Source organism: Hermetia illucens, chromosome 2 (assembly GCF_905115235.1).
Source record: "Hermetia illucens chromosome 2, iHerIll2.2.curated.20191125, whole genome shotgun sequence".
Taxonomy (NCBI): Eukaryota; Metazoa; Arthropoda; class Insecta; order Diptera; family Stratiomyidae; genus Hermetia; species Hermetia illucens.
This window is the reverse complement of record NC_051850.1, coordinates 143,000,546-143,026,385: the sequence shown is the minus strand read 5'-3', so window position 1 is coordinate 143,026,385 and position 25,840 is coordinate 143,000,546. Positions and strand designations below refer to the sequence as shown.

Sequence of the window (25,840 nt, the reverse complement as noted above, 5' to 3'; positions counted from 1 at the left end):
TGCCAAAACAGGCCGGTGTTTTCAACCAGCATTCATATGGAATTTTAGAGGAATTTGAATTCCAAAGCAAAGCCCATTAGGGATGCATTTTCTCACCGATATTTAATCTTCTCGTTATAGGTGACGTCCTTCGTGGTGCCTTGGTTGGAGGAAACTCCTCGACTAAGTCATGGAGCTTGCCTAAATAGTTTTGGGCTTGAAGAAGGATAAACACTGACAAAACAAAGGTTCTTTGTTTTATTGTTAATAGCATTTTTACTATTCACATTAATGGGTAGAACATCAAGGTGCCCAACAGTTTGAAAGGGAGGAAGCTTGGTTTCCGCAGACTGCAGTAATAAACGTCATGCCGCTCGTCGTATTAACTGCGCTAAATCCACTTTCCTGTGGATCTAGACTGGGAATTTGAAAAATACCTCTAGGTGTGATGAGAACCGAGCCTAAAGGATAGTTGCTTGACATTATTCGAACTGAGCCACACGAGTACCTGGTCGCCTCAATGAGTAAACCTGGCCATTCCATGCGAATGGAGACTATGATATTGAGGATCTTTTAGCGCCGTACTTGTGAAAATCATAGGAACCAAAATAAAACATACAAAAGGAACCGCTAGAAACTAGTATACCAGGTGAAATACTAACAATCAGGGGACAATACCCAAGAGGGAATTAATTTGGAAGTCACGGAGCGGAGCCAATCTCAGTATTGGTCTATCGTAAAGACGACAATCGGTAGTCAGGAAGCCGGTACCAGTAAAAGTACCTCTACCTCTCTCTACCTCATATCAGACGTTAGAAAGAAAACAGTGGTGCCAGTGTCTAATGGTATCTACGCTATCAGAAGAAAGACCTTGAACTCGAAGGGTCCATGAAGAAGGCGCAGAAATGACTTAAGCCCGGTCAGAATAAAAGTGAGAGTACGATGACCTCTCAAACTGAAAATCTTGGTTTTGTTGGCGCTTATCTTTAACTTCTTGTCTCTTTCTCCAAAACTAAATCCCCGGCTCGACGAAGGAGTTAGCAGGTGCCATCAGCGTAGTCAAGCCCCTCGGACAAGGATGTCACCAAAGCCGTACTTTGCTTGGACCCCAAATTCTACTGAAATTTGATCGTGGTGCAGCACATGACATTTAGCGTCATCATATGCTGCTCCGACAATAGTTACTAGTTTCTCCGAAATGTAGCATTCTTTGATACGTTGCAGCGAAATTTTATTTGCAATCTTTGTAGCAGGAAGGCGCAAAAGCTTCTCTAATTGTCACACGCAAAACGTGTGCCCTTTCTCAGAATTTCAACGAATATCCCCCTTTTTATTTCCCTGGGAAAAATTTCAAACTCCCCGGGCTTACGAATAACTGGGGGTAGCAACTCTTCGGAAAATGCTGGAGATGTAAGGAGCAGCTCCGTGGACATACCGTCAAACCCGGGAGTTCTACACAGCTTGTGTGTATTTGATGATTGAAATGATTTTGTTTCCATTTGCTGGAACAATCTGTACTCGCATGGAACTGGCCATTTCATCCACCATTGAAAACCAAGCTCAGATTAACTCCGAGAAACTTATAACTGACTGGAGGTTCCTTCGTGGTGTGTTGCATGATACTGAAATCATTGTTATTTACGGCAATATATGCTCTCTTGGCCAGCGCAATATTGAACTCTCTTTTGTCACAGTGGACGCTACATGGTACTTTCGGCATTGAAACTCACGCGGATTACTTAGCCTCCACTCGCAGTGGCAATAAGAGCTTTCAATTCCTTACATTCGTCGGTTCGCTTTCAAGTTTCCATAGTCAACCAGATCTTATGGTGCCCTTTCGGAAGATAGATAACAATTCCACTTGCGCCGGGGGAAAAGAGCACTTTTGATGATTGTCCAATTCTCATAAATAGTCTCCGGTGGGCTGTTCTGACTGTCCCCCGTGCTATTAGAAAGATAAATTTCCCATTACTTCCGGGTCTCGAGACAGCAGCTACTAAAGCAATACAGACAAGGCAAGTGACCTAAGTCTTCATTATCGGATCCAAGAAAGCAGGAAGCAGCGGGGATTAGCCGGCATGAGGGGATTACTACTTTGTGTAGTTTTCAAAAGCAAGGTGGAAGGCAATGATAAATCCCTCACAATCGGGGTCGATGACCGATCACTGGAAACAATCAAACGTCAAAATTGCCATATGAACTATAGATTTGGTAACACACTTCCACATGTGCCCAGGAAGAAGCCTCTGGAAGATACTTCGGAAGAGAGATAGAGTGAAAAATTTGCCGAGGTCTCCGAAGGAATCTAGAATGCCATAGAGGCTGAAAGTATAAGATCAGGTAGATCTGCTGTCCAGTGCGGAGGAGAAGCTGGGCAACCTAGACTTGGGTCTTTTAGGGCTCAGGGTAGACATTGACGTGTAGAAAAGCGCCATTTCGGAGCAGAACAGTGAAGATGAGCTCGAAACACTAACGGAGTCAATGGTTAGCACTAAGATAGCCCGTGTCCGGATAGCTGAGCGGTTAGAGCACAAGGCTATCGTACGGAAGGTCGCGGTTCAAATCTCACTGGTGGCAGTGGGATTTGTATCGTGGTTTGCCATCGGATACCAGTCGACTCAGCTGTGAATGAGTACCTGAGTCAAATCAGGGTAATAATCTCGGGCGAGCGCAATGCCGACCACATTGCCTCCTACAGTCTACTGTAGTGTACCGTTACGGTCTTGAATGAAGTGCTCTAACACACTTCAAGACCCTGATCCAATATGGATTGTTGTGCCAACGATTATTATTATTAAGGTATATAGTCCGGGTCAAACCCTGCCATGCAAGCCCTGCATCTGCAGTGATTAATTAATTCTTAGCAATAAGTTAGAAATATATATAGGGAATACTCTGACATTCGTGACGAGCACTAGACAAGAGGTATTATACTAGACACAACTCTACAGAATATTCTGATGAACGGGTTGGTCGGAAATGCGAGGGTGTTGGATCACAGAATAATCAGATTCGATATTACGGGCAACTCCGAAAGTAAAACAATGATAAGAAATCCCAGGAGAACGGATTGCGACTCCCATCTAAGACACCTGGGCAGCAACATAGCTCATCTACAAAGGGACGGTGATATGAGGAGCGAACTGGAACTGAAAACAGTGGTAGACGACGCAAATGAGGCCCACTGTCAGGCTAAGACAGTTAAGTCATCAAGGGATACACTCTTATGGAACAGAAACCTAGCCAGGATGAGAACAGAGACCCAAAAACTGTTGAATAGCGCAAAACAAACTGTAGACTGACCAAGGTATAAAATGCACTGACTGCACACACCGACGCGAACAGAGAAGCAAAACGGAACAGCTTCAGGTAAATTTGTGAAGGAATAGAACAAACCGCAGAAACAACCAGGTTGTAGAAAGATGTAGCCAAAAACAGGGCAGGGAAGGCAGAGTAAATGTATTTCACAGAAGGAATTTCCCTAGAGTCCTCCTTTGGAGCAGAAGGCGACCGCTACCTCTCAGCCTTGATGAATGTGAGGACATATAGGGAGATCCCTATCTGGTTTGCATGGTGCTCTGGGCACGAATAACAACATTACCTAAAATCCCCTCTGATAATCAGGTGGGCGTTAACACCGAAATCATCCACAGCGGAGTCCTCCGTAACATCTATAAGGGTGAAATAGGTGCCGCAATAACCGCAGTCAACAGAGATCCTAGAGATAAAACATCAACAAATGATCTTCACAATTACCTGAATTACCTCATTGATGCAGCCACAAACATACTAGCCCCAGTCGCAAGGAAAGGTGAAAAGGCTGACGATGAATGCAAGCTAGCAACAGAACGGAAGAATGCTGCATATCGAGTAACGTTGCTGTCAACTGCGAACCTGAAAAGTACAGGGCATACCGCACAAGGCGCGGAAGTTTTACTAATAAGTCAGCAGGATGAAGTCGTATACACCTTGATGCTCGCCCTGCCGAGAAAAAGGAGGAAATCTGATTTTCGACAGAATGGGCATATTGGAGCGATGGGTTGAACATTTTGATAAACTACTCAACGACTAGAATATCGGCGAGTTGGACAAATACTGCCACCACCATATATCATCTATACTTCATCGTCTTACAAATTTTAAGTTGCCAGGAGCCGACAGAGCTACAGCTGACTGAGTGGTTCATCTATTGATGCTGAAGGTGTGAGACAGTGAATCAATGCCTGACGACTAACAACGAGCATTCTCTGCCCCATTCATAAAAAGCGAGATATCACGTAGTGCAACAATTATGGAGGCATCGCACTGTTGAGTACCATCTGTATGACATTCTTCGCTACCTTGCTAGGTCCGAAAATCTCATACGCCTAGAACAACATAGACCCATACTAGAGAGGCTTCAAACCAGGCAAATAAGTAACAGATCAGTTGGCATATGCCCATCAGTTGCATCTTTCCACCGACTTTAAAGCGGCTTATGATACCATAGCTAGGGTAAAACTGTACACGGCCATGAGAAAATTCGGTGTCCCGACGAAATGGATAAAATTAACTAGGCTGACCTTGACCAATGTGCGAGGCCAAATAAAAGCAGCAAGATCACTCTCGAGACGTCTCGACATTAACAACGGTCTTAGATAAGGGGATGACCAATCATGAATCCTCTTTAACCTAGCCCCCCAAAATGATCCATGATGCTGAGGTAAATGCGAGGGGTAGGATCCTCTTTAAGTCCACCCAACTACTGCCCTATGCTGACGATATCGACATCATGGAAAGAGACATGGAAACTGCCTTTATGGAGATCGTGCAGGCGGCACGAGATCTTGGGCTGCACATCAGTGAAGGCAATGCAAAAACCAACCAACCAACAATATCAAACTGCACTGGTCAAACGAGAATAATAAAGATAGGAGACTACAACTTTGGGACCGTTGATAATTTCTCCTATCTAGAATCAACAGAGCCTATTTCAGCTTACAAAAACTGTTCCGCTCGAAACGTCTCACCATAGGGTCAACGCTGTATAAGACAATGATCTTGCCAGTCCGTATATATTTCTCGAAGACCTGGGTTCTAAGCAAGAAAAAGTTTGAGAACTCTTGGCCATGTTCGAGAGAAGAATCGTCCGAAGAATATTTGACCCCTACATGAGGATGGACGATTCCATAGACTACATAACGACGAAATCGGTCAACGATACCATGATCATGGTTGTGGATAAAATCCGGCTCAATAGGTTACGGTGGACTTAATACACTTAATCCGTATGAATGAGGGTGATCCAGCCCGGAAAGTCTATAAGGGCAATATCTATGGTAGGGAAAGAAAACTAGACAGACCCTGCCTGAGATAGAATGATGACGGAGGTCGGGACGCAAAACCGGGATATCTGCAGTTCCTTATTAAGACAGGCTTAGAACGGATACGGATTGTTGCGCCGCTGATGACGATGAGGAAGAACCTCCGGATTATAATGGGAATACCCATTAGTCACTGCCAACTAAACTATTACCTGGTGAAGCTAGTGGGTATCTTCTGACACTGCATGCAGGTTCTGTGCGGAGTGTGTCTACACCTCTATACACGTTTTGAATAGTGTCCGGTAACTGGGATGGGACGTAAGAAATATAATTAAATTCCAGTTGGTTATAGGCTTACTTGACATATCATTGGTAATAAAGTACACTATAACCAGTAAAAGGGGGGCACTAGCTCTTTTAGGACCATGTGCAACTTCGCTGAATAGAATAACAATGTTATTAGCTTGCTCCTGTATTTCTTATTCACGATGGACGCCCCAAAGTAACTAATGAATATTTATATTTTTTTATAGAAGGGCTGTCGTTAAGTGTGATTCACTAAAGGTTTAGAAAGGTCACGGTCCTGACAGGTCTTGCGGAGCTTTACCGTACATAATATCCCTCTTGCGCTGGCATATTAGCATTACATATTGTAATGATAACTTTCACTATGTAAATTGACAGAACCCCACACGGTAGTTACTTACATTCCAAGAATTTTCTAGTTGTGTTCATTTAACCTCTGGCGCGTGTATATGCTTGGCACGTTATCAAAAAGCGCTGTTTATTAAAATCGCAATGTTTATTATTCTTGTGGGGATCTTTTCACTTCTAGATTCACCGTAGGTTTTTCTTTACTTCTCTCTGAATTGAATCAATGAGCAGCATGAATCCCGTCCGGTTTCTAGATTTGTCAGTAAATAAACATGACCCAGACTGGAATCACCCTTAAATGAACCAGCATGATGACTTTTGTCAAATCTGCAGTTAGTTGGTACTTAGACAGAAGCTTCATTTAAAACTGATGTCAGCGTTGTTTTTCCTTACCATTTGCGGAGGATGCTCATATTTACAACTCTGATGATAACGAAAGGTTATTCCAGCAATTTAAGCTAACACTTGTAAACTGCATGGTCAAATGGAATCGAACATATCAATTTTTGGTAATAATTCCAATTATTCAGGATAACATGAGAAGGGAAATTAAGCACAATGAAATGGGACTATAAACCGAACCGCATTTTTGGGCAATTGTCCAAGCGAAGGTTATTGACCATGGGTAATTTATAATCGTTATCCACAAATGCGTTAAGCTTTTTAGCCACCACTTGCCACAGATATACACTTCATGCTCAACATTAAGGACAATTACTATCCACACTCAATATGTCTATACCTACTTTATGCTGCTCGGAGTGAAACGACCCTCCACGTACTCCAAATGAAGGCGTCTGTACTGTGTTGCTAGCCCTAAAATCCTTGTCTAGTCACTAGCCACTAGTATCGCTCCAAATTTCCGATTCGAAACGTTAGCGTCAAGACCCGCGACTATACTAAAGTACACATCATCGCCTTTCATATTCCAACTTGACCAGGATCTGCGGGAAGGCAGCAACTGCCGAAAATCATATAAAATTCAGTCGATATCAGAAAATAAGTGAGTCCAACACTAGTTTTACTTGACTGGATAGTTTAGTTCGATCCCCGACTAACGGCTGATTTTCACTTGAAAATAGGGCAATGGGGTTCAAGCGGACAGTAATTTGCCAACCAAACCTCGACCATTCCGCTCAGCTGTTGTTGACACCCCTTCCAACCGTGGTAGCCTTCTCCAACCTAGACTACGAGGAGTTGTGAGCATATGGACGTTTCTCAAGACCAGTGGAAATCTGTTAGTACGTTACGTTAGTACGGGATGATTCACGCACATGTCCTAGCTGTTGATTTGCTGAGGACGATACTTTGTCAAGTGCAACCAGGAGGAGGCATCAGGACGATAAGGGTTGGGGTTTTGTTCGGGATATAAATTTCTAATTAATTTGAATGTCAATAATGAGCTGCGTCCTACATAGGATTATGTTTTTGTTGCCCCATTAAATTTTCATATTTCCGTTGGAGAACCTTAATGTTGACATAGAAAGGGGTTAAATATTTGCTGAGAACTTTTTGTTGGAAAAATTAGCTGAATGAATTCATTGTGCGGAAATAATACCGTGGAATAATCTAGTTATTATGCGATCGTGGTTATTTTTAGATTGAAAATTTCGTCTATATAATCTACCCAACATGCACATTACCGAGTTATTAACTGTTATTTCATTTTCTATTTTCCACTAATAAGTATCCTTTCTTGTTGCACGAGAGGGTAGTGATTATCCCTGTTCTGTGTTCTAACTCCGGACGATTCCTTCTTTGTGAATCAACTGAAAAATGTATGGCAACGGACGCTGATGATGTTATAAATGGAGGGGAAAATAAAGCAAGTTGAAAACCGGAGTCTGGGGATTTCAGGTATGATTGGTTTTGTAATGTAACAACATTTGAATGCTCAGCTCTTCTATTTATACACAGTTCGCAATGTATATAAATTTAGTATGGGCGGCTATATTCGATAAAAAATATTTTGCACAACTTTTCTTCATTAAGTCCTCCCTCTTTAAAGTTATCATACACCGGTTGATACGACATGCGTGAGGGATCAGAGCCTCAACCTTTTATGCCTATAGTGTGTCAATAAATACGATAGTTTCGGAGAAAAATGCATCTGGCATACAGCATGTTAAAATCCCAGAAAGATGGCAAGTTGGTCCACAAAAGCTTTCATAGAGGTGTGGTTAGATCACCGTGCTAAGGCAGGTGCTTCCACGAAAAGAGTTATTCAAGCAGCGGAATGTACCTTGAAAGCATATGACTAAACTTTCGGGCGGAAAATATAATGATTGATGTCGAAGGAGCTATTAAATTTATGGCCAGTGATGTGGGAGAGGAAATCAGGTACGAGGTTGCCAAAGTGTTAGCAACTAGCAACCACAGACCGGCCGCATACAAACGCAGAGAAGTTCAGATCGTTAAGGGCCTCAAGGAAAAACCTATCTATTATCTGAAGGCTGATAAAGGCAAATTCTATAGTAATTATGAACAAGCAGCAATTCGAAGACCTGGTTTTGGAAAACTCACAGGAGGAAACTATTTTGAACTTCGTAACGACCCTTTGCCGGCTGACATCAAAAAGGTGGAGAAAACATTAAAAAAATGCGCCCTGATTGTGTCCAATCCGTCTCAACTACTCATGTCTAATCCTTCCTTGGCAAGAACTAGATGTCAACCTAAGATCCACAAGGAAGCCATCGAGATGCGGAAAATTATAGTAGACTCTAATTCTCGGACGTATAACATTACAAAGTGGCTGGTTAATGAATGTCAAAAACTAGGATCCACCAACGGAAAACATGCGGTTATAAATTCTCAAGAAGTTATTAATAGACTACAGGATATACCCCCACTTTCAGAAGACGATTGCCTAGTATCCTGAAGGCTCTGTTTCCGAACACACCCGTGAAAGAAGGCAAAATTCGATAAATGGCACCTACAGTTTGCAATTCTATTAAATGGAAAAAGAAAGCTAGGCAATACAAAAAATTGGCAACCCTGTGTATGAAGGCAAATTATTTTACTTTCAGAGGAAGATTTTTTGAAACCACTTCGGGAGTAGATATGAAAACTTATTATCCCCACTAATGAGCGTCTGTAGGGACAGATTATAAAAAAAAGTTGCTTAAAAGCTAAAGATCCGTATGTGGGTAAAGATTCTAAAAGGTAAAGAGAAAAACGTAAAAAGGTCCACATGCAGGTAGGGATAATATAATAACTTTTAGGGTTCATGGCTGTCAATTATCAATAGTTAGTGGGTGGTGCGGTCCCTGTGTTTGTCAGCGAGTTTTTTGATTAGCCTTGATGCACAATTCCCTCCATCTGTGTTCATCAATTTTGCCGCATCCTTTCGCAATATTTCCAAGCTTTCCCATGCGTCCAAGGTGTGTGGCTTATTCACTTGTCGTACCAGCTCAAGATTTGCCCTCGTCACAGAATGCCCCTCCTCTATGACGTGCATCGCAACCGAAGAACGCACCGTGTTGGCTCCTCATCTTTCTCCCCTCTCTACTTCCTTTAGGTGTTCTTGGAACCTAGTAGTGATGAGGCGTTTTGTCTGGCCAATGTAGACCATCTCGCAGTCAGTGCAGGTGATTTTGTAGATCCCACTTTTTTCCTCTTCCGTTAATGGGTCCTTTTCGCTCCCTAATTGTTTTTTAAGGGTTGCGTCTCTGCTTGATCCAACCACTTTTATATTGTATTTCCCTAGGAGAGATTTTATTCTATAAAAGTCATTGGATAATGGTATGCTCACCCATTTAGTATCAGCTAGAGTGCTTTCTTGCTCGAACAATGTTGACTGTTGGTTCTTCCATATCTGGTCTTTCTTTCTCTTGATCAGCCTTTCGATTTTTTCGACCGTGTAACCATTCTTGATAGCTGTATCAAGTATGAACATTCTTTCTTTATGGAAGCCATCTTTGTTTAGGGGGTATGTGCAGAGACGGTGCACCATTGAGTTGTAGGCAGCCATTTGTTGTGTTGCGGTATGAGCCGAGGTTGCTGGTATCGTTCTTTGGGTTGCCGTTGGCTTCCTGTATATCTCGAATTCGAGTTTTCCGCTATTGTTAATTACTCGTAGGTCCAAAAATGGTAACGATCCATGCTCTTCTTTTTCTATTGTGAATTGGATCTTCGGGTGTATCCTATTAATTTCTGTTAACGTGTTGTCTACCCTGTCCTTTTCAACTATGGCAAATACATCATCGACATACCTGAACCAAATCCTCGGCATTATCCCCTTTTCTTCGATGATTGTTTCAACGTATGCCATAAACATTTCCGTCACCAGTGGTGACATTGGGTTGCCCATGGAGACTCTCAGGAAGGACACGAAATGCGTGAGATAATCGCCGACTCGAACTCACCAACCTTCAAAATTGCGAAATGGTTAGTCCACGAATTTTCAGCCCTGGGAAACACATTGAGCAAATATGCAATAAGGAACACGGGTGAACTCACTAGCAAGCTACAAGAAGCAGGGCACATAAGCACAAACGAAATGATGGTATCATTCGATGTTAAATCCTTGTTCCCAAACACTCCGATAAAACCAGCTATTCACCAACTAGAAGTTTGGCTGAATAAATTTAACACCACAATTGATTGGAGGGCCAAAGTGAGACAATACACTAAATTGGCATCATTATGCATGGGTGAAAATTATTTCACATTTCGTGAAAAATTTTATAAAACCACAGCGGGAGTCTCCATGGGCAACCCAATGTCACCACTGGTGACGGAAATGTTTATGGCATACGTTGAAACAATCATCGAAGAAAAGGGGATAATGCCGAGGATTTGGTTCAGGTATGTCGATGATGTATTTGCCATAGTTGAAAAGGACAGGGTAGACAACACGTTAACAGAAATTAATAGGATACACCCGAAGATCCAATTCACAATAGAAAAAGAAGAGCATGGATCGTTACCATTTTTGGACCTACGAGTAATTAACAATAGCGGAAAACTCGAATTCGAGATATACAGGAAGCCAACGGCAACCCAAAGAACGATACCAGCAACCTCGGCTCATACCGCAACACAACAAATGGCTGCCTACAACTCAATGGTGCACCGTCTCTGCACATACCCCCTAAACAAAGATGGCTTCCATAAAGAAAGAATGTTCATACTTGATACAGCTATCAAGAATGGTTACACGGTCGAAAAAATCGAAAGGCTGATCAAGAGAAAGAAAGACCAGATATGGAAGAACCAACAGTCAACATTGTTCGAGCAAGAAAGCACTCTAGCTGATACTAAATGGGTGAGCATACCATTATCCAATGACTTTTATAGAATAAAATCTCTCCTAGGGAAATACAATATAAAAGTGGTTGGATCAAGCAGAGACGCAACCCTTAAAAAACAATTAGGGAGCGAAAAGGACCCATTAACGGAAGAGGAAAAAAGTGGGATCTACAAAATCACCTGCACTGACTGCGAGATGGTCTACATTGGCCAGACAAAACGCCTCATCACTACTAGGTTCCAAGAACACCTAAAGGAAGTAGAGAGGGGAGAAAGACGAGGAGCCAACACGGTGCGTTCTTCGGTTGCGATGCACGTCATAGAGGAGGGGCATTCTGTGACGAGGGCAAATCTTGAGCTGGTACGACAAGTGAATAAGCCACACACCTTGGACGCATGGGAAAGCTTGGAAATATTGCGAAAGGATGCGGCAAAATTGATGAACACAGATGGAGGGAATTGTGCATCAAGGCTAATCAAAAAACTCGCTGACAAACACAGGGACCGCACCACCCACTAACTATTGATAATTGACAGCCATGAACCCTAAAAGTTATTATATTATCCCTACCTGCATGTGGACCTTTTTACGTTTTTCTCTTTACCTTTTAGAATCTTTACCCACATACGGATCTTTAGCTTTTAAGCAACTTTTTTTTATAATCTGTCCCTACAGACTTTTAATTTGTTTTATTTAAAAATTCAGGAAAAACTTCCCAATGATTTAGTAGCTTAAGTACTGAGGAAGAAAGTAAGTAGCTTTCGAAATACGTATTTACTAACTATTAAAATATATTCTAGTAGGAGCAAGCTACCTAGTTTTATTTTTATTTAGAAGAACTACAAGCATCGGAACGATAACTATTTTAAGATCTATCCATATCCCTAGCCCTTCGTTCCACAATTACACACAAAAAAGACCGCCCTCGACACAATGATCCATCGACTCCTGTCTACCCTGCTCTCACCAGAAAACTTTCGTAAGGGGAAAAGATACATCATGGATACGGCCAATAAGAACTCGCACATAAACTAAAACGAATCTTCCAAAAATTTGATATTCTGGTCACTAGATCTAGCAGGGAATTCAAACTCAAAACAAACCTGTCTTGTGAGAAGGACGCTAAACAGATATCGGAAACGAGCGGAATATCCAAGGTATCTTGCCCTGAATATCCAAAAGTTTACGTCGGACAAACAAAAAGATTGGTGGCCACAAGATTCACAGAACACCTTAGGTGTTAGGTCTTAATTTACTTATACCTAACTACCGGTTGAAGAGTGAGCCTTTGATAAACCTCCCGCCGAGTTGCATGAGCGAATTAGAGGGCGGTAGGAATGATCGATCAGACCAAAAAAAGCATACCTATAAGGAGGTCCGCAAAACCTAAGTGCCTATCCAGCGGAGCAAGAAAGGATGCTTTATGGATTGCTGCTCGAAAGCTGGTGTAAAGCCGTTTATCTCCATAAATTACGTGCCTCACGCTCTCGTTGAAAATTGTCGACTAATTATTCCCGCAGCAGAGAGAGGCACTGATAGCTTCCAGAAACCTCTACATTTGACGGCAATTTTCTGTTTCTTGTTTCTGGTGAAATTTAAACTATCCTTGTCTCGGCAAAAAGGAGCTCCGCCGAGATCGACTTATTTACCCTGGTAATACAATAAAAAAACAAAGATCATGGCAGCTATCTATGAAAAAATTAAAAACCCAAAACATAAAACAAACCAACAGCACTTCGATCATGACGATCGAACCCTAAGCGAAAGGGCTCATCGATGGAGAACCTGAGTCTAGACTCAGATTCTCCTTTTATTCAAGTGGAAACCAACCCAATCAGGACCCAGTTCTCTACGGACGTGTCAAAGCAGTCGCATTCTGTCAGCACTCCTGACCCCAGTTGGCAGCACCTGCTGATGCCGAAGTGTTGCCTACAGATAAGCATCTGTCTTCGTACAGCAAACAGCCTCGAGCAAACCACCTCTAGCCAAAACATAACCCTCCATGCCAATGTTGAAGGGAGGGAATCATCCGGGGCATCTGCCGTTAAAGGCAAACCAAAGCAGTAGCGATCCTCTGATGATCCCAACTGTTCGGCTCAAATGGCTGCAAAGAAGGCTCGGCCAGGAACGGCCAAATATTCTTTTGCAGTTTATCGAAACCAATGGATGGGTCTTATAAGACGACACCAATCAATCCGGTTACGATACAGAGCAGTGCGAGTAGCTTAGTAGGAAACTCCCCCTAGCTGCGAGGACTGCATCCTCGAAAGAATTAAGCTTCGCTTTGAATCGTACGTGCATACCGTAAAATGTTACAGATAAACTTTTCCGACGAAAGCACGATTGGGTGACCTAGACAGTACTACTCTTCGTTCAACGATGTATGGCTTGTTACGCGACTGACCCCGAAGAGGGCTTGCGAGCTACCATTGTTTAAAAAGTGCTTTCTCTGGCTTTCAGAAGTGGGGTGTAATGGTGCTGCGGTCTTGGAACAAGTAGAGTCCAGAATAACCTCAACATCAACCTCCACCTAGATGTGTTATACAGTAAAGCAGGAGGTAGAGCCGATAGGCCGGCAACTTTCCTTTTTATCAGCGTTCTTGAACCAGATATTAGGAAGGTTTGGGTACAAAGGGGCTACCGGCTCTACTATGCTTTTGGACCATCATATTACATGTGTTGGCTCCTAAAACCATCGAAAAAACCGTGCAGCCTACGGCATCTTCATATGAAGCGTAGACGAGGTGCCATATTTCCCAAATAAATTTGCAGCATTGTAAAGCAGCGACTGCACTTATCAGTCGTCGGATCAATAGCCGCAAAACATGTGTATACCTTATACAAGACCATGGCTTCTTGGTGGGGAAATTAGGGGCTTACATTTCCTATATACTGTCCTGTTGTATGCCAATGGAAGTGATAAACTCGTTCCTGCATGATATGTACTTTTAAAAGACCTCGCAGCTATCTTGGTTAACGAAATTTGTGATGGCGACTCCATAACGGTCGAACTGACCATAAGAAGCCAACAGGGAGATAAGGATATTCTTTTGTGTTCTGGTTATTTCCCTTATCATGTAGGCGAAGTTGCCTATGGAACATCCATCACAGCTAACCAATATTCCAAAAGTAAAGTCATGGAAATGAAAGCAGATCCAACATCAACGCGAGAAGATTAATGCTACTATAGTATCTGGTAGGAACCAAATGCAGTTCCTCAGTTTGGGTAATGAACCCACTTTCTTCAACATGGTCAGGCAAAAGATCATTGATATCAAGGTGGCACCCCTGACATCGTTGTTTTTGTGAAGACTGGAGAGTATCAATGAGAGCTATCCACTCATGATACCAAAGAAGGATAAAACACCATGGTCGAACTCGGATTTGCGGAAACAGAAGTGAACGACAAGGGTGCGCCTCAAACGAGCTGTAAAGCTCCAAAGAAGAGGATAAAGATGGCTAGACAATCATCATGGAGTCGCTTTTGCAAAGAGACCAACCCTCTTGAGGCAACCTCAAGGTAAAGCGGATCCTCGTCAAATAGCGTAGCTAGCAATTGGGTTATCTACGTTTACAAAGCGGGAAGTACACAGAAAGCGATGAAGAAACGGCAAACTACTTGCTTGAAGTGCACTTCCCAGGCTGCATTCAAAATCTCACCTCGGGGCAGAAAGATTGGACTCTGGTATGCAAAGAATCACCACTGGAACCAGTGAAATGAGCATTCAACTCGTTCTATAGTTCCATAGATACAAGTCTGTAGGTCCGGATGTCAGTATTCCTGCTCTAGTAATAAGAGAAATCGATGCAATCGTGGCAACGTCAGCACCAAAAACCAACCAACCAACAACATCAAACCGCACTGGTCAAACGGGAAGAATAAAGATAGGAGACTACAACTTTGAGACCGTTGATTTAGGGTCGGAAATCACAACCGATAACAGCTACGATGATGAAATCCGCGCAACGTTGCTGTCAGCCAACAGAGCCTATTTCAGCTTACAAAAACTGTTCCGCTGGAAACGTCTCACCATAGGGTCAAAGCTCCTACTGTACAAGACAATGATCTTGCCAGTCCTCATGTATTCCTCGGAGACTTGGGTTCTTAGCAAAAAAATTGTGAACCCTTGGCCGCGTTCGAGAGAAGAATCCTCCGAAGAATGTTTGGCCCCCTACATGAGGATGGACGATTCATTTACATAACGCCGAAATCTATGAGCGATACCATGACTGTGTCATGACTGTCATGTAATAATAATAATAATCGTTGGCGCAACAATCCATGTTGGACCAGAGCCTTGAAGTGTGTTAGAGCAGTTCATTCAAGACCGTAACCGTACACTAGGAGGCAATGTGGTCAGCATTGCGCTCGCCCGAGATTATTACCCTGATTTGACTCAGGTACTCATTCACAGCTGAGTCGACTGGTATCCGACGTCAAATTACGATACAAATTCCACTGCCACCAGTGAGATTTGAATCGCGACCTTCCGTACGACAGCCTTGCGCTCTAATCACTCAGCTATCCGGACACATGACTGTCATGACTGTGGATAAAATACGGTTCAATAGGTTATAGTGGGCAGGTCACTTAATCCGTATGGATGAGGACGATCCAGCCAGGTAGAAAAAGAAGATTGGGCAGAGCCTGCCTGAGATGGAACGATGGCGTAGATCAGAGCGCCAGGCAACTTTTAGGGATCTCGAATTGGTGGACCTCGGCGCAAAACCTAGATGACTGGAGCTCCTTATTAAGGCAGGCCTATACCGGATACCGGCTGTAGCGCGTTGATAATTTTAAACTATTTGTTACGGATACTGCTGCTCCATGAGACCAGAGATGATGTTGAGGCACCTGTTGCGTAGTAGTCACCCTGATTAAAAAGAGAACTCGAACCGTACATCCATATCGATAGTCGAGTTGATAATCAACTCAAAGCCAACAGTTAAGTGCCCTGAATTTACGCTCGATTCAAAGATGAGTTTTTCCAGCAAATCAAACCAGCAACGGACAAGGCTGCAGTTGGGGGGTTTCGGCCTTAAGTCTTACGTGTGCAGCAAGTGACGTCTGCTAATGAGTGCAACGCAGTCTGGTCTGCTCTACGGTGGAGGAAGTATAGACTGATGCCCTCGGCAACGAGGTGTATTGTGAACGCCTTGCGCAAATGAGAAATTCGAGAAGTTTTGCTGGTGGCGGCTGCTTATCGCACTGACTTTGAACCGGCCGTGATGTTGATCGCGGAAATGGTACCATTTACCTTCTTGCTAAAGAGTGTAAAGCCATGTATACGCGCAAGTGAGAATGGTGTTGGCTGCTCATGAAGAATGGCAACGTACACTAAATGTGTGGCAACCCTCTTGGTACAACAAGGCAAGTCCATTTAGCTGCACGGTTGGAACTGGCAACTTGGTTGAGTGGCTTAAGGGGTATATACAAAAAAGCGAAAAAATATTTTTAATCCAAAAACAGCCGAAACGGATGAAAGTAGTTTCAGTGCCTCGGCAAAAAAATTTAAAGAACAAGAGGAAGTCTCAGTTCCGCGTGATCCGTCTGTTGAGTATCGCATTTTAAATTTTATAACAGTGTTTGCAGCAATTTCTGAATATGTGAAATGTAAGACCTGTGACGGAAATGTGAAGTTTCAAACTGCTTCTGAACGAGGACTTGGTTTTAAAATTGTTTTGCTGTGTGATAAGTATGCAGATCGTAACATAAATTCTAGTCCTTTTGTCGCGCACTCTTATGAAATAAATCGACGATTTTTATTTGTCATGAGAGTCCTCGGATTAGGGTTAAAAGGTGCAGCAAAATTTTGTGGATTAAGGAATGGCATCACTATTATATTATATGAAGGCAATAGGAATCACACTTGGACCCAATGCGCATTCATATGCTGAAAAAGAAGATGAGCAGCGCGTGACCATTTCCGATATCAGAGCGCGTGAGAGCATCCGAGATAGAAGAATGGCTCGCAGACAACATCAGCTCGAGTTATTAAAAGCTGCCGAAGCGACGGAGGGTTTATTATATGGTCCTGGAATAGACGACTCCGTGTAGGTTGAAAAAAAGAATTTTCATCTTATGTAAAGGGCTTTTCAAACTTTAAACGCGTTTTTCTCAAAATGGTGTTTTCAAAGTCGGTGACCAACATTACTCAAAAACGGCTAAACCAATTGATCTCAAATTTTGACACAAGCTTTTTAAATATATTTTTTAGTAATTGATCGAAGATATTATCTTACTGGTTAATACTTTTTTTTTATAAACAATTTAAGGCCGAAATTTTGGCCGAAAATCAATTTTTTTTTCTAGAAACCACCATTTTGTCAAAAAAATTTATTTTGCTTATTCCTTCGATTAATTACTAGATTTAACATTACTTTAACGAAATCTGTTTGGTTTTTTTAATTTCAGAGGTTCCAGTTCAGTGATATAGTGGTCACCGCAAAACGTCTTTTTTGAGAGGAGTTCCCGGAGATCAGCTGTAGCTCCTGTCCAAATAAATATTTTTACTAGTTTTAAGTCTGAAAATATTGTTAAAAGATACCATAATATATGTTCAAATATTTAGCTCAATAAATTTAAAAGGTTTCTCAAAAAAAATTCTGGAAAATATATAACCCCTTAATTGAAAGCATGGTGTGACTGGTGTACTATTTCCTTCCCAGCATCGCCTCCCTCCTTTCCCCTTTAGGTAGTGAAAGGAGTTCCTTAATTTGAAGGTTCTGTAAGGCAGGAGATCAGGAGAGTTAGCCTGCAATAATGTGATAAACAATATCAGAGTAGTCTGAGTTCTCTGACGACGGGGGTAGATTAGCACTCTTTGGTGGTGTTCAAAATTAAACTCAAAATAGTGCCGTTTTCTAGGCCCATAATTTTTTAAGTATGGAGATCACCACAATTTTCCAACGAAAATAGGATGGAGGAGCCTCCTGCATCTATTTCCATCGCCTCCTACTACAGGGGTAGGATTGAATATCCACTCTGGGGTGAAAGCCAAGAGTTTCCATCGGTGTTAAAAAGGGGGATCACTCTTCCTCCTACACAATGACCCCATCATCTCCGGGGATGGGGTTGAAAATTCAGTCTTTACCGAGCATGGGTTCATGAGTGAACCTCCTCTCCCTTTTGCAACCGAGTTCACAATTAAGACTTATATCAGAGAGCTTGAATTTGAGATTGTTCATGGCTATTTTCACAGGAAAAAAAATGTGGACCTCTCTTTTAGATACGTAGATGGTAATTCCCACTTAAACTAAACATCAAATGATGCCATCCACTGCATACGTAAGGGTTCATAGTTCATTTCCACCATATTTCGTGTCAATAGTTATAACCGTTCCCCAGGTGGACATACAAACAGTTTAGGGCCTTAAGAAGAGTTGATATCCACTATCTAATCGTCTAAGAGAATATGCTTATTATTTTCCTTACAATTATTTGATTTCTTTTGTTTTACTCAGTTAAAATAAATTTCCCACATTGACATTTAAATGATGAACCACAATTAGCTGGATTATCAATCATCAGATGTTAAATTCCGGGGTGCTTGTTTCTCATGTTACCTATCCCCTCCAACGGCGCATTACAAATTAATTACAATTGTTCCATATTTATTGTCAGTAGGTTGAATATGAAATGCCACTATTGATCTATTATTCATCTTGAACGATTGATTCCTTGTTGAAAAAATGGATGGATTCCTGGCTGGAACACGAAGCATTGCGCACTCAAGCTTTTATTTGACGTAGTGGAACGTAAATTAAGACCCAAATGATGGTTGCAATTGGAGAACACTTAATTGATATTCAAAATATTCAACAACTGGCTAATGGACGAGTTTGAAAAAGTGACTTACTTGTGTGGTAAGAATGAGCAGCATTTAATAAACATGAAGGTTAAAGTGCGGACATTTGATTAAATGTCTTCCTACCGGAGCTAATAACTTGCCTACGTGATAATAAAGCAACTTTTCAATGTTCTAATTTATGTATCCAGTTGACAAATGCAAAATATGCGAAGATTAAATGAACAGCTACAAGTCCAAGGACTATTTAGCATGAAAGAATGACCTCAAATCTAGTTGGGAAAGCAAGGAGCTGCAAAGCCTTAGTGTGCAGTAGGTTCGTCATTTCAAGGAGAAGCTCACAATAAACGTAAATGAAGTTGAAAACGTTAGTATAACTTCCACTTGAATATTTCCTTGTCATATCCGATATGAAAATTATCTCAATTGCTCTGTATAAGTACAATTGAATGGGCTGGATATCAACAAGCAGTTAGGATGACGCAGCGTCACCGAAAGTGGCAGCAGGTGGAAAACGTTCCTTTATATATTCGCAAAAAAACACGACAAGGGTGCAAATTATATCCGAGTTAAACTGCCAATAGTTTGAACCTAAGCTAGGCTAAAGCAGTAGTATTGTTTGGGATTATGAGGGATGAAGGATGGTCCACGGACGTTTTCCAACTATTGCTACTTTCGGTGACGCTGGTCCCAGGGCAGAGGTGAGGCAGCATATAATGGGTTACCTCTACCCTGGACGAAATGAATGCTTGGGGGCTATGCCCCCAACGAGGGGTCCGTGGACCAAAAAACCTGAGTAAGTTGCTCTTCATTTGGTCTGGACCAAGATCAATTGGATGTGGACTTAGGATCCCTCATTATCTCAAACCACATATAGAAAATGTTCCGTGGATCCCTTTTCCTCATTACAGGATAGACAAGTATTGTGTTGAAGAATTCCTATTCTAGTGCTAGTGCATTATAGCCAGTCAGAATGCCCACAATACTGCTGTTCATGCTTTTCGAAAGAATAACCTTTCCAGTATATTTGTTTGGTTCCGGCAAGAAAACTTCGATGTGATTGGCAGCATTAAGGCTTTGCCACTTGTCATTGTGGGAAATTTGCTATCTGTAGCATTAACCAAAGCTACTGACACCACAATTGCTAGTTTCAGTCCGGGGAAGTTGAAACCTCTTTTTCTAAAGCATCCGAGATTTCATTTTCCTTTCCACCATGACCATGTACCTAGAGTAGTCTCACTGTATTGAACCTAGAAAGAAAGTTCAATGGATTTCTACATTCCTTAAAGATTGTGGTAAGTGATCAAAGGAATGCTCGCCAAGCGTTTAAAGCAACTTCGTGATCGCTAGAAATTGCGTGGGGCCTGCCATTCAACCGCTCGTCAATCACCTAGGTTGCTGCCCTTAGGATCATATACATCTCAGTCTGAAAGACCGTTGCATATTGTCCCAAGGAAAAAGCCCACTTCGAGAAGTAGACTCTTGCTCCCCCTTTTCTCTTTTTGAAACATCAGTATTGAAAACTTCAATATAGCGTGCCACGCATTCTTCTGATTCATCACGGTTTTGTCTACGTTTCAAGATCATTTCATATCTTCTACCAAACAGATGAATGGGGATCCGAGAATCAGAAGACATTGCGAAAACTGGATTTAGTTCTTCCAATAACTCTTCCAATAACTCTTCCAATGCTCTATGCCCCCCACGTCCATTGTTCCCCTTCCTCCTCCCCTTCCTTTCCGTGCTCTGAATAACCAAATCCAGGGGCTGTAAACTGAATAATGCGTTTAGAATTGCGCCAAATGTGGTGCTCATGGTACCGGAAATTCCAAGCTATACAGTTGTTTGCATTGAGCGGCAACTCTTTTGTTTCACCCTAACCTATTACGCTACGGATGCATAAGCAAATAGCGGCCTAATGATAGCAACATATATCCACATTACTACCTGAGGACTATGTCCCTATATCGAGGCCAAGGTCAGCCTGCATAACCCATCAACTGCGTGAGCTCGTTTCATATTTACCTCTACATGGACGCATTCATGGACATCGAAGGTGCCTTCAATTATGCCTCATTTGCGGCAATTTGTGATGCGGAAAGGCAGCATGGAATCGAACCGCTGCTAATCAGTTAGATCCTTCACATGGCCAGAAGTCCATTGAAGCAGGATGTCTCAGGGGCTGTCCACAGGGAGGGGTTCTCTCTCCACTGTTATGGCTCTTGGTGATGGATACCCTGCTGTGGCTCCTGGAGGACAAAAAAGTCTTCGCGCAAGCATTTGCGGACGACCTAGCCGTAATAATTACCGGCAAGTTGTCGGACACAGTATGTGACCGCTTGAATGCAACTCTCCATGTAATCCACAGCTGGTGTCTCCGCAATGGACTCAGGGTGAACGCTAGGAAGACTAGACTAGTTATGTTCACTAGGAATGTAAGGTGGGGCAGCTATACGCTACGCTAATGGTCGACAAGTGGCCATGAGTCTTTTCAGATTACAGACCTAATAATCTTCACCGACGGGTCAGTCACGGAGGATGGATCGGGTGCAGGTGTTTTGTCGGAGAATCCGATTATAGAACTGGTCGACCCCTCGGAAAAATGACGACCATATTCCAGGCGGAGATATATGCCATTTCATTGGCAGCAGAAGAATGTCTGCGACAAAAATGGAGGGGTCGCACCATTCGAATCTATTCCGACAGTCGGGCGGCGTTATCAGCACTAAATGGCAACAACATATCAAGCCAGTTGGTGTGGAGTTGTCATCAGGTGCTGCTGAAACTTGGCCGACTGAACGAAACACTCCTGATGTGAGTGCCGGGGCACTCTAACATCGCCGGTAATGAGGAGGCTGATAGACTGGCTCGCCGAGGGTCTGGATCCACAATGGTGGGGCCAGAACCAACTCTTGGAATCCGACCATCTACTGTCAAGTCTACTCTGAAGGGTGAAATTGCTAGGATTCACGCAACTGAGTGGAGAAATTTGGGCTCTTGCCGGCAAGCGAAAATCCTTGTGAAGGAGCCTAGGGTCATTAGAGCGGCTTTTTTGTTGTCTCTTAAGAAGTGGGACATGAAAACCCTAGTAGGGCTTTTGACGGGACACTGCCCCTTAAACTACCATATGGAAAAGATTGGGGTAGTGGTTTCAGCTGTGTGCAGCCAATGTGAGGAGGAGGAGGAGACAGCCCTGCACCTTTTATGCAGCTGCCCAGCATCCTCAGATCTCAGACGAAGACACCTTGGCAAGGTTTTCTTCAATGAAGAATCTGCACACTCTCTGCCTCTTGAGAATGTTCTCAGATTCGCTAAAGCCTGCGAACACGGTAGGCGGGAAGCCATTGAATAGGCAACTTACGGGGATAGTACAATGGGCCTAATAACGCCCTGAGTGCTCGGAGCTGCGGCTCCTCCCAGTTAACTAAACTAACTAGCTACCTCTACACGTTGGTTCCAAAGAAGATTCTCGCCTAAAATAACTCCTAGATATTTAACTTCTTAGGAAAGTTGAAGGGTTTTGTCCCTTATCCCTGGAGGGCAAAGACCATTCGCTTTCTTCCTGTTTGTAAATAATACCATTGTGGTTTTATTTGCATTTACTGAAAGTCCATGCCTGAGGCACCAACTGTCAGTCAAATCAACTGCGCGTTGTGTATTTCTACATACTGTCCTGAGATTTCGCCCAAAAATTGAGAGAGCCACATCGACCGCATAGCCTTGAAGGATTTGTTAGTTCGGGACGAACACCCAATTTAGCATATAGGAATCTCTAGGTAAGCATAGCAAATACCCACTTAATTTCACCATGCTCTCTGGCGGCATCACAGAACTTTGCGAAGGCCCACAGTCAAATGCTCCTTCAATTTCCACGAACACCCTCATCGCCATTCAGCTTTGCGTCCGCTATCTTTCAAGTCAAAGAATGATGAGCTGACTCACAGGACTTTCGAAACTGGTAAGTGTGTTGGTTTTCATTTAGTGGGAGCGACTCGTGACTGACCAGTCTTTCCAAACATTTAAGCGAAAATTATGTTAAGCTGATTTTTCTGAAGTTCTTTTAATTTGAATAGTCATCTTCCCAGGCTACTTTAACATTGTGCCAAGAGGCAGGTACGTAGCCCAGAGCAAGACATAGTCCAAAAATATTTCATGGAAGTTGCTTTAGATTACATCCATTCCAGGTGCTTTGAAGGGTACAATAGGAGGTATCGCCATTTCATTATAACAACGGCTCTCGTCTGTCAATTTCCCTCGTGTTGAAAGGTTCCCTCCCTCCCACCTCTGTCACCTATTCTCCCGGCCGATTCACTTTCAAGAAAGTTTGTATAGACTCAATTCTGAAGTTCATGTAAATCCTATTCGGTTTGTAAGATTAGCCAACTTGGCCGACTCATCCTTGTTAAATATTCTGCACAGCTCGGAAGCTTCTCTCTATCCTTCCAGTTCCTCACAGTATTCTCTAAAGGTGTCTCATGCTGTAAGTCCCGGAAGTTTAAACAGTTTTCATTCTTATTGCCTTTACAAGCACGATTCAGAAGTTTGCTGAGCCTTCGCAGTTTGCGGTTCCACCGTGAAACCGTTTTACCGGTTTGACCTCAGGAAATAGGTCAAGCCTTTCCAAAGCCCTCTTCCTATCGCCAATGGAATTCTTGGCCGCTCCATGTTGTTGCCAAACAGTTCGTTGAACTTTGTCCAATCCGTTTTTCTAGGATTAGGTCTTTGTATTACAGAATGTTCGCCTGCAATAGTCAGATTAAATTCTAAGTGACGATGATCTGAGAGTGAGACTTCATCTAGCACTCATCAATACTAACAACTTTGAAGTGCAAATTGTTAGCTGAATTACTTCACTTCTTTTCGGTCCTAAGAACGTACGCACATTGCGTTCGTCATCAGACCAGTCAGGTGATAAAATCAAACAGCTTCCCTCCTCTAGGATTGCATTCGCTACTCCCCCAATAAATATGCTGAGCTTTCGCAGCACAACCTATTGGTAGTTCTTGCGTTGGAGGACACAAAGAATCATAGTGTAGGTAAGCAGAGACAACTATGACGTTTCCTCTTAGCACAGTTGCTTCTAACAATTTTGTCATTAGGACGCAGGCTTTTGGTTTCAAAGATTTTTCGTCGAAGAAGATTCTACTCCCATTTACTAATCTGATATCACCGATTTTGTTCAACTGAAACCATGGCTCTTGTACCAGAAATGTATAGGGGCAGTCTTGGAACTTTGCCAGCAAGGCTGGCAAAGAAAAAGGCTCTAATGAAATAATGGGTGACCTTTTTTTAAACAGATTAACTGTAATAATTGGGTAGCACAACTATGGCAAGAGGAGCACATTATGGAAGAGTAACCAAGAAGAGATTGTAAAAGGTAACCATGTAATGAATATCTGGGAAATGATTAGAGATTATTGACGGCGATATAATGATTGTTGCCGAAGTGCTTATATCACGATTGTCCTCGTGCGAATAAAGGAACACTCTACCGATGTATTGTAGGTATGCACATGGACGTGTTTGAGGATGCGTGCGCAATGGCATGCTGATCTGCGCGCTGGGTAGGTTAGAGCAAACACCTATCCGTGGATAAAAATTGGCTATGGGAAGGATACCGAGAAATCAAACCAAATACGGAGGAGAAGGAAAGAAGTTTTTTTATGGCGAAGGGCTTCGGCAATCCATTACCGGCGGTTATTGCGGGTTGGCAAGCGGGCTCCTCGCAATCGATATCCAGCGACCGTAGTGCCTCAGTAGTGGACCACTTGGCTAATGTCGCATCGAATGTTAGAAGCGAAAATCGTGGAGTGGAAATGAGATCCATTCCAGATTGCCTTCGTAAAAGGTCGAAGCTAGAGATGTTCCCAACGGGGGCAACGTTACGGGACAGCAGTTGAAATTCGTCGCAGCAGGATGTACGGATAGTTCTCGGATAGACATTAATGCTGATGCTGGGAAAGATGATTGTAGAAGGCAACAAAGTGGAATAGCGTTTCTTTTGCCGAGAAAAAACATAATCGAACTCAGAGAGTTCACCCAGATGAGGCGAAGTAATCATCAACATATCAGGGTTCTGATTAACCTATATTGGGGCGCTAACGGAGAAAAATGCTTAAGCGTCATATGGCAAAGACACACGGCATAAGGCAGGTGAAAACGCAGGTAAACTGGAATAGTTGACAAAGGAGGAAGAATCAGCAATTGCAGCCCGAGCAATGGCGAAAAGTGGGCAGTGAAAAGCGGATAAAGAATAAAAAGAAGATTCATGGGGAATTGACAAATTTGAGAAGTAGTGTGAACCGTATTAGGCGGACGCAGAAAAGGGATCTGATATTGGAACTAAATAAATCCAGCGACAAGTTAGAAGGTGGTTCTCGTAGCTACTAGTAGCTGATGAAGTGGAAGCGAAAGCTCAAAAAAGTCTCATAGCACATCTGAAACAGGAGAAGCATTGATTGAGGATGCAATCCGTCGTGGATCGTCAGTGTTCAAAGGGCCCTCCCCCAATATTGAGCTTGACTAGCATAGAAGCAAGCAAACACGTGTCGACACTTCGATGGAACTTCAATATTTGTAGGCGAACCTTCACGGCCAATTTCGCCATATTTTTAGTGTTTTTGGGATATCCCTCCCCTCTTGGTCGTCTCCGGTGACTCAAGATGGTTTTGGACCATCACCCTTCCCATTAATTCATTACAAATCGTCATTCACACTTTGCCATTACCGGGAACAATTTAACCTTAGCAGAATAGAACAGAGTGCAACAAAGAGGATGAAGGAGGCGCCTGGGTGCACAGACACCGCTGTCATTAGCTTACCACTGGAATCAGCGGTTAAATTAA

General features: G+C 42.7%; 1 protein-coding gene across 2 annotated transcripts in view; it reads right to left on the bottom strand.

Annotated features, from left to right (window-relative positions):
• Window positions 1-6,850, bottom strand: part of LOC119647549 (band 7 protein AGAP004871) — a 266,754-nt gene extending 259,904 nt beyond the window's left edge. For both annotated transcript variants that reach the window (XM_038048540.1, XM_038048541.1), the window contains exon 1: window positions 6,683-6,850. The gene's annotated coding sequence lies outside the window, so the exon portion shown is untranslated. The remainder of the gene's footprint in view (window positions 1-6,682) is intronic.
• Between the last annotated feature and the right edge of the window lie 18,990 nt (window positions 6,851-25,840).